The sequence below is a fragment of the Mizuhopecten yessoensis genome, unplaced genomic scaffold (genome assembly GCF_002113885.1).
Source record: "Mizuhopecten yessoensis strain PY_sf001 unplaced genomic scaffold, ASM211388v2 scaffold8839.1, whole genome shotgun sequence".
NCBI classification, from domain to species: Eukaryota; Metazoa; Mollusca; class Bivalvia; order Pectinida; family Pectinidae; genus Mizuhopecten; species Mizuhopecten yessoensis.
The window spans coordinates 212,393-220,913 of NW_018407747.1; the positions used below are offsets into that span (position 1 = coordinate 212,393).

General features: G+C 37.2%; 1 pseudogene; it reads left to right on the forward strand.

The window, feature by feature from the left end:
• LOC110456724 overlaps positions 1-7,374 on the forward strand; it is a 10,180-nt pseudogene extending 2,806 nt beyond the window's left edge.
• The last annotated feature ends 1,147 nt before the right edge of the window (positions 7,375-8,521 follow it).

The window sequence follows — 8,521 nt, forward strand, 5'->3', positions numbered from 1 at the left end:
CCCCCCCGCCCCCTTTAGATAGAGAATGCACCTGTGATGTTGCAGTTGGAAACAAACAAAAATTTCACTCAGTTTACAAGAAAATTAGTTGTTCGGTTGATATTATTATTCGCAACGAACGCTTAACGCGAACATATGCAAAAATAATCATCACACTAAATGTACACAAACCAGTGTATTATAAAGTTTACACATAATTATAAACCTGTGTATTATAAAGTTTACACATAATTATAAACCTGTCCTTACTTTGCTTACATTGTTTGTTGGCTTAGACTTTACATTAAACATGCTTTAACATATTTGTTGTATTTATACATTTTATTTATGATTATTTGTAATTGTATATTTAATCAGCACTGTTCGACAGAGTCTTAACTACGATAATGTTTTATTACATAATATAGGTGATGCTAAAATGAATCACTGACAATGACAATCATTATTGTGTTGAAAGACATGTTTTGATACCGACATGAATGCAATACATTATTACAGACAACAATAAAAATACGAAAGTCATTGTATTATTACAGTAATGTTCATTTGCGAACTTTTTATAACACATGACGTCACATCTTATTTTTCAGACAGATCTCGGTGTGAAAATTAAAGCTTACTTGTATGGTACCGCTAACACAGTCCTGGATGGCAGACAGTCCTTAATAATCCGACCAGCATTCATCTCTCCAATTGCATTCCACGGATCGGTTAAAAATTATTATGTTGGCAATGGGTAAATATACGATTCAATAAACACGTTAAAAAATAATACAGAAGGTATCCATTTGTGGCATAACTCCCTGATATATTTGATCTTTGATTCGGTAAATAACGTTCCAGCTAAAACTAGATTTTACAATCCAAGAAAGTCAACATGACCTTTTACTACTTAGTCAACTACATCACTGCTTATATGATTAACAACCGAAGAAGCCTATTATGGTGTACCTCTATACTTTCTAATTACATTTGTTTAATTGCAGAATAACCTTTACATTTAAAGTATATTGTGGTGAATGTTCCTCGGGAAACAGATGCGAGATACCATTCATCCCACACAATCACTTAAAATGTATCCCCGGGGGCAAGGGTACGATAACATGTGAGAAAGGTAAGAAAAAGTTAATATCATCATTGAAGTTTTCCTTGTGTTTTATACGTCTGTAGCGACCGAAAATGTGAATACTAATTCCTTAATCGAGTTGTATTATATTTGTCTTATATTTCAAGGTAACGCATGTTTCATATATTTTCAGTGAAATCTAATATCAATCAATAACAAGTTTAGAGTTTTTTTATTGTTCTTTTTTGTTGTTGAAAAATTGTGATAAGTTTATGTCATAACTATAATACCATGTACTTTGACATGCGAACATTTTCTGTGGTAATCTTTGACAGGGTATCTTTATTCGCCACACTCCAAAACATGCAGCAACATTGACGAGTGCCGAACTTTACGGCCATGTCAGAATGGAGGAAGTTGTGTTGACAATGGAGGCAGTTACTTATGTGTTTGTGACGGAGATTGGACAGGTGAGAACTGCACCCGGGTCAGAAACAAATGTGAGAGCACGCCGTGCCAAAACGGAGCAACTTGCATAGATCATCTAGGAAGTTACACGTGCACATGTGCCCATGGATGGACAGGAAGTAACTGCGAAAGTGATGTGAATGAATGCCTGTCCGCGCCTTGTGGAAACAACGGCGTGTGTATTAACAAGAAGATGGGGTATTCCTGTAATTGTACGGACGGCTGGACAGGATACAACTGTTCACAGGATGTGGATGAATGTCAATCCACACCATGTCAACATGGCGGACACTGTGTCAACACCTATGGTACCTACACGTGTAACTGTATCACAGGATGGGCGGGTCAGACATGTGACAGTGACGTTAACGAATGTAAGGCATCCCCATGCCAGAACGAGGCTGTATGTGTCAACATACCTGGTGGATACCTCTGTAACTGTACCGGCGGCTGGAAGGGAGATAACTGTACCAGCGGCTGGAAGGGAGATAACTGTACCGGCGGCTGGAAGGGAGATAACTGTACGCAGGATATTAACGAATGCAGTGGAGTACCCTGTCAAAATAACGGTACGTGTGTAAACAGCGAGGGAGGGTTCCATTGTATCTGTTCAGAAGGATACACTGGAATCGATTGCTCTTCTGATATTGATGAATGTATGGATTCGCCCTGTAAACACAACGGTACCTGTACCAACACAAGAGGTGGGTTCGAGTGCGAATGTGATGAAGAATGGACTGGAATGAGATGTGACGTGGACGTAAATGAATGTGATGTTACCAGTCACCTCTGCACACAGAATGGAACATGTGAGAACCTTGCTGGAGGATTCAGATGTCTATGTAATCCTGGTTGGGGAGGTAAGAGATGTGACACTGATCTAAACTTCTGTCATATCGATCATTGGTGTAATGTTTGGCGAATGCGTTTTCAGCAATACTACCACAACATGCAATTGTCCAGCCACATGGTATGGCGACAGATGTCAAAATGATGTCGATGAATGTGCTCATAACCCTTGCTTGAATGGTGGATCCTGTCAAAACCGAAATGGAAGTTTTACGTGTGCATGTCCTGACGAGTGGGGTGGAGTAAAATGTGAAGTTTTCAAGAACCATTGTCACAATGAAGATTGGTGCAAAAATAATGGGTCCTGCAGGTTTGAAGATCACCAAAGTATATGTAACTGTGCCACTGGATGGTCGGGGCCTCACTGTAACGATGATATCGATGAATGTGTCAGCACTCCATGTCAAAATAACGGCACATGTCAAAACAAGAACGGAACCTTCAGTTGCGTCTGTACTGAGGAATGGGATGGGAGTGTCTGTGACGTTAGTCTAAATTTCTGCAAAATGCCATATTGCCACAATGAAGGAATATGCATGTTTACGAATAAAACGTCAACCTGTTTATGTCCACAAGGATGGACAGGAACGACATGTGACGTGGACGAAAACGAATGTGACGGTATCAGCGACATTTGCTCAAAGAATGGAACATGTGAGAACCTACCTGGAGGATTCAGGTGTATTTGTTATCCTGGATGGGGAGGTGAGCAATGCGACACCGATCTAAACTTCTGTCGTATCGATAATTGGTGTCATATTGGCGACTGTGTGTTCAGTAATTACAGTACAACATGCCGTTGTCCATCTGCGTGGTTTGGCGACAGATGTCAACATCATAAAGGTGGCTGTGATGACAATCCTTGCTTGAATGAGGGAACCTGCCTTCATCTGAATGGAATTGAATCCTGCACCTGTCCTACAGGGTGGAGTGGCCTAATATGTGAGGAAAACATCGATGACTGTGCGTCTCATCCTTGCCTAAATAATAGTACATGTTCTGACATTATTAATGGCTTTGTCTGCTCATGTACCGCAGGGTACACCGGAAGTGACTGTAACTTAGATATTGACGATTGTCTAGAGCATCCCTGTCGAAATGGCGGAACGTGTCACGACCAGGTGGACGGGTTTCGCTGCGACTGTACCCCAGATTACACGGGAGCATCTTGTGAACGGAGGGCCTGGTCATCAACAACAACTCCCCGGAAACCCCATATCCTCACTCTTCCAGTGAAAGACTCCACGACAAAGAAATATCCAATGGTACCAATGCACAGCAAGGTCCCGTCACCAATGTCATCTGCTCATGTCGACACCACAACATCACTGAAACCTCATGACATCTTTGGCGTGAAGACATCTACTAGGCGTTCTCCGGTTTCTTCGAAGTCACAGTCTACAGTGGCAGGTAAACAATCAAATATGTTAGGGCTGAGTTTGCCACATTTGGAAATTGCCGTCAAATATTTGCGATTCAGTCGTTAAAATATTGCTCGGTCGAATTCGGTGTTGAGATAATAATTTATGAATACCATTTGCATATGTATTAATTCGTTGATTTCACGTATAAAGCAAAAGTAAATTTAAAATAGAAAACTATTTTGACTTGTTTTATAAGACAGCAAATTTAGTTTTTCGTTCTCTTAGACATTTCGAAGTCTTCATAATAGAGTTTATTTCGCATTTTTCAGTTGCAACAGAAGGCAGAACAACTACAGAACTGGGGAAAGGATCCTCCTCTGAGCGGGCAACGCAAAGCCAGGTAGTGTGCAATTCCCTTAATCTCTAACTAATGCGGACAGAACGCACGTTGGTCACTTTAGACAAACCTGCTTATGCGACCACCCCTATTAATAGACCACATGTGTTCAGAGACCAAGTTAAGTCAAGTTTGCAGAAGTAATTTCTTCTTTTGATTATTTTGTGTGTGAACTGAACCAGTATTAAGAAACCCCCTTTTGCACTTTCTTTGAGTTGTCTCCTAACGCATCCACCCCAGACGACACGTTTGAACTATTCCAATATAAAGATTCGAATAGTTTATTGTGAAATTTCAGGAGTGAGTAAGTTAATATAAATATGACTGTTTATGAACATGTGACTGCAACTAGTTTGGCACTTACACAATGCCGCTCCATGGCTAATGAAAACAGTGTAGTATGTCCCTTAAAAAGATACACCATTATGACACCATTCTGATTACTCATTTGCTTCTGAGGTGATTTCATTGTATTTACATGAGTGTACTAGATGTTAACATTATGCGAGGTACAATGTCCACTGGTCTCTGTTCTGTATCTTTTTATGAGCCACAGAGAGACGTTTGAGTGACACAGCTACCTTTACTTGATAATACCAAAGTGACATGTATACATACATCTGTTTACAAATAATGATTTCAGTGCTTTAAATATTTGGGTCGTTATTTAACGCATTAAAATATCTTTAACTGAATAAGGCAGGTTTTTTCTAAGGTCCCTTGTTATGAATAACAATGTTTTCAAAGTTAAAAAGCTGTACGATGTTCTACAACTAAAGACAATTCTGTATTAAATTGTTAAACAATATCTATAAAAATCTGGTCGTTAGTTTTATAGAATGTGCAATTATTGTGAAATATATGTAGGATTTTACATGAGTTTCTATTTCATATGAGATTTATGAAACGAGTTTTTGATTTTTTTTTCAATTTAGCGAGCCCCTGGCGAGCATAAGTGAAAAATTCGGGTTTCATAAATTTGATATGAAATGAAAACGAGTCTAAGATCCTTTTATCTCATAATCAAGATTTGTGGCACTTAAACGACAATTTTCATGCAACTTTGAAATTTAAAAAGCCGCTATTTTGACTCCAGTGCGTAAGTCTGTGACATCATGTAATTGTCTTAGGCGTGACATCACAATTGAAACAATTGCAACTTACAACCAATCACAGAACTGATAGGTCATATTACATCGGTTAATACACAGTACATTATGGGATAAATAGTGATTTACTGTCTGCATTTGTGAAGTAGGGATATACCAAAACTAGGCATACACACGATTTTCAATATAATCTGACAATAGAATAATTTTTGATATAAGTAAAACTAGAAGTATGTTTTGTTTATACAATTTTAAAAATGACATTTGCTGTTGTTATTTAATATTTCATAATGTAACTACAATAATGCCATGATATACATATGTTTAGTACTACAGTATACATTGTATATTCCTTTCTACATTCCCTGATGTATGCATAAACCATCAAAGCAAAACTTGTCACCTGCTTCGGTTAATATATCAACGTGACAATGGGCGGTCCGCTGCAAAATCAACGATGTGAATGGCTTTAAAACAAGCACTCAGCTGAAAAAGAGTGTTCTTTCGTCAATGTCGTTCCATTGATGATGTTCAAACGAAACATAGTAGTGGCAGGACATCCTTTTTAGGTTAACGACTGTGTGACAAATTATGTCTCGTGTTATCAAATGAGTATTATAACCAGCAATTAGGGTTTTATGGACCTTTACCTCGCGTAACGTTTACATTATATCTAAAAAACATATGTTTCTCTTAGAAATACATTACTCCTGTCAATGTAGCATAATTTAAAGAGTACCCTATGACATCACGTTCATGGTGTTACTGTCTAACGGTTACTAAATGTTTACCTACTACAAGCAGGTTTTTTCAAGGAGTCGGGAGTGAGGAATTCTTTAGTGGTTGTGGGAGAAATAATAAAAAAATGCCTTTTAACAATGATTAAAATGCCGTTCTATCCCTATATTGAAGCTTATAATTTGCATTTTGCGACAAAAATATTTATAGACTGTAAATGTTATGCTTTTTGCAGGTTGCCAATTGTATTCATGATGTGGATTAAAATTCCTCTACATGTAGAGTATTAGACACATAAGTTATGACATACTTTTTCACTGTGTTGTAGGGTTGGCTTTCTGATAACAAGTACATGGTGATCGCTGGAGTTTGTGGTCTTGTAATCCTCTTATCATTAACCGCTCTGGTGGTAGTGATGATGAAAAGGTAAGGCTTTTTAAGTCCTGGAAACTCGACAACATTCAATATAAATAGTACCTGATGTAAGCTGCGAAGTACAGAAAGTGGTAAACAATGATTCGATTTTATTCCTACCGTTAAAAATAAGTCATCTTGTAAGATTTCTTAACAAGAATGTTTAACACTTCACATTACAAAATCTCATATGATATTTTCTGATATGACTAATTTTATGGTTTTATCATTTCAAGTTTATTTTACAATGTCAATTGCAATATATATAATAATATATACATTAAGAAGTATTGCTTGACATACAATAAGCTTTGATTAGTTATATAAAAGAGCATTTAATTGTGTTTCCAATTTTTTCAGTGTGTTCTCATTTTAATATTTACCTAGCACTTATATGTTTTTACTTAACAACAAATATTTGCTTACTCAAATATCATATCTTTTAATTAATTATTGTAACTGTGTTATATAGTGAGATAACTTATCTTAGTAGTATGCATTTATCTTCCCTAACGGTTAATTCAGGTACCAACTGTTCTCCTGTGTGTTCTGCGCTGGTCAGGGGACATCGAAGTAAATAAATTCGATATATTGCCTCAGCTTCAGCACTTGGGATCTAATTTTGTTCTTTTTTACTTCCCTACTCTTTTTTTACGGTGGTGACGTCTCCTTAGGCAGTCGTCTGTATGTGAACTGAGTAACTTAGTCGTTGTGATGACGTTAAACCCCAACACGAACAAACAAAAACCATGTGACATATTTCTTTTTGGGAAAAGTCGCCGTTTTGCATCATACTTATGGTTTCTACTATTTGCACTGTTCACAGGAAAAAAAGAAACTATGGTAGCAGACAGACCTCAGTGGAATACGACCCAGACCGAAGTCTGCGCTTTGACAACAAACTTTTTGGAGCTCATTCGGAAGCGTTTGCTTGAGTGTTTTGAGACGTTTAAGTGTACAATTTGTATGTAACCCCCCAACAAATATCGGTTGGAATGTCGCGCTATTGTAGCCATATGAAAAACAAACTGATGTTTAATGTGTTTTTCTCTGTTCGACGGGAGAGGAAATTTAAAGATTAGTATGTCGATGCCATTAACCAAACAGAGTAAGCATATTTAACACACCGTGCAACCACTGTGTCCATTAGAGACCCATCATTGGCATCCAAGGTTAAAGATTGAAAAGTCACGTTCGATGCATTCCAAAATACTATTAGCGTAATTATTTTAGCGCACTAAAATTTTAGTGAATTATCGAATTTTACTGGTGAGCGCATTGATGTATTGGCGCACCCAAAATATGCAACCACGAAAAATATCTAGGAACTTCAATTTAAGCATTCATAAGTTAGCGCAAAATTGAAAGCCCGAAAAGTGACTACTGCTAAAATATGTTCGCTTACAGTATACCAATTAAAAAAGGAAACTCTCTTTTGTATTGCTGTTGCAAAGAGCTTGCATATTCATTATCTCTAATAAACTTATATACTTTATAGTTGGTAATTATTGCGGTGGGTTCAATTTCGAGATTACGCGATTACCAAAGATACCTCGAAATAAAATACTCAGCGAATATTATTACCGTGAATTTACAGAAATAAAAGAAAATGCTCGTTCTTCTGCCGAATAAATGGGATATAAAAAAAGACATTCAATATAGTTTTTTACCTTATTCTGAGAAAAAACACTCGTAAAATATATCCCATCACCCACATGTAACATACCTTCTTCAGCACAATGTCTTACCAGGCAATAAAACGATATATATTTTTTATTCCCGCGAACTATTTCTGAGACAACAGCGCAATATTTTGTAAAACTCTTTGGGATCTCTCAAAGGTATGATTCCGTGGGAAAAAAGTGTGTTTTCTAGTTTCTACCCCAACCGCCATTTTATATTATGACGTCATTGAAAAACGGATTGCTTTGAATTTGCACGTTATTTGCATTGTGACGACACATATGCTTGTCCACAATGGGATCGGTAGAAAAGTCTTCTATAACCGTATGTTTGAAGGAAAACCTTTAAAAGGGTTGAAATAAAATACTGTAAAATGAACCACGGGGTATTTTTTGGAGTATAAACGGAGCTTAGACGAGCATTGAGATTACTT